This window comes from Opisthorchis viverrini (assembly GCF_000715545.1).
Source record: "Opisthorchis viverrini unplaced genomic scaffold opera_v5_5, whole genome shotgun sequence".
NCBI lineage: Eukaryota > Metazoa > Platyhelminthes > Trematoda > Opisthorchiida > Opisthorchiidae > Opisthorchis > Opisthorchis viverrini.
Window position 1 is genome coordinate 4,104,740 of NW_008751661.1, and position 2,127 is coordinate 4,106,866.

Here is a 2,127-nt window from a genome sequence, read left to right on the forward strand (position 1 = left end):
TTCTCGGACACTTTCTAAACGTCTCACTGGGCCTTTGAAATCCACCAACGTTCTCTGTCATCGTTTAAGCTCCTGATTATCCAGTGTTTGAGGGGTCTGCGTGAGCCATCATGGTCGCCAGTTGCTGGTATGGCCTTTATGGCAGCAATAAAATCAGCTGATCTCGAAGATATCGAATGTTCATTGAGTCGAGTCAGATGGGCTGGGCAAACAGATCTGAAAGATGACAGCATTGCTTCTTTAACTCGCCTCCATTCATACTGCAAGCGATCCACGTCGTCTACATGACTGTGCATTTCTCGTAGCTTTCTAGCCATATTAGCTCGATACTCTTCAGCTACTGAAACTTGCTGAAGCTGATGAGCGGAGCTGCCCTCTGTCGGCACGCGTAGTGCTGGTGGAAATGGAAATACCAAACAGGCCCACACGATGGCGTGATCAGAGTCAGGTTGCGTATCCCAGAAGGAACGACAATCCTTAACTGAGACTCTCCATCGGTAACTGATAGTCATATGGTCCAGTTGAGTGTGGTAGTAACTCGGCGTGTGCGGTTGTGTTGGAAGTTCGCACTGGCCAGAAACAGACGATGATCTGCACACAAGTGAGGGAGCCGCTCCCCATTATCCGTACGCTCAGCATCGACCCCAAATCAACCGCCTAACTGCGCTTCTTTCGGCTTAATCGTTCAGCTTGGGCATTCATATCACCCACCAGGATTACTATATCCGTTCTTCTCGCCGACTGAAGCAGTCGTGACAGACCTTGATAAAACTTGTCCTTCTCAGTCTCAGAACTGCTACCTGCTGGGGCGTATGCTGATACGACAAACAAACACCGTTTGCCACATCGACATGCGTTAATTTTAATTGAACCAGACAACCACACAGCGCAAAGGCAACTGATTACTGGGATCCAGTCAAGTGAGGCACATTCAGCCTTGGGACTGAGTGCAGCTCCCACACCGTAGATACCATGAGCCATTGCGTCAGGATCACCAGATGCCAGAAGAGTGAAGTATGGAATATCTGGGCTCGTCGTAAGTGGCGTGAGGAGCGCGACCGAAGTGGGGTCTTGTATGTGTGTTTCGGAGACACAACATACATCGATAGAGAGGAAAAGTAAGGTTTAAGCAGGGGATGCCTGTTACCTAATTTGATATGGAGTACGGATATCGAAGGCTGTTACGTGGATCGAATCTTTTGAGGTTAGTAGGTGATTATTTTAGTTTATTTTTCTGGGCGATGGTTGAGACACGGAACAGTGGCTAGGGGATTGGTAGATCGGTTGATTGCACTGCACTGTACGATGGGTTGGGAGGGAATGAGGGGAAGGCCGGTGGGCAAAGAGCTGCAAGGGCGAGTAATACTTCCCGGTCGCCCATGCCGAAGAAGGTGGTTTAGTTGAGGTGCCCCACCTTGAGCCTTGACTTAAAAGTCTGACCCCCAAGGTGGTGGGAGGATGCAGGGTTTTGTTCGGGGGCCTTGCCCCTAGCCTCTGACTCAAAAGTCTGAACCTCGAGACAATGTTTGTTAGGCTTTTCTTGGCGACCCTGACCAGAGCCAATGACTCAATAGTCTGATCAGGTTGGCTGTAGGGGACTGGCCTGGCCCGAGGGCGCGGGGAGTAGGGCAGTACTGTCTTACTCCTGATGCGGCTGCGCATAGCAGATGCCTTTTGAGCAGCATCGGACTCTTTGGTTTTAAAAGTATTTCGACCGTATTGAATAATGCACCGGCGGTCACGGTCAACCATTAGGCGATCAGAGTGTGCGGATTCTGGGGCCGATCTTTGCTAACCCGTCCTTACTCGGGAAAAGGCAGTATCACTGCTTCCATGAATATGGACATGCTGGTCGCCTGCGGGAAACACCTTACTGATTTCACACTCCTATCGCAGAGGACAGTAAGACTTTACTTCCAAACCGTCTAATGAGATTAATCGCAGTACGGGGACTCGCTGCTCTTCGTCGGTCTTCTTGGCATGGTTGAATCTTCAGGAACTGAGTTCCAGCCAGCGTAGTCCGCAGGATCATTGCACCACAGAAGCTCGAACACCACGACAAGGTGACAGCTTTAGGTCGGGCCTGGAAGATCTGCGTGAACTCCGACCATGCGCTGATGCGTTGCT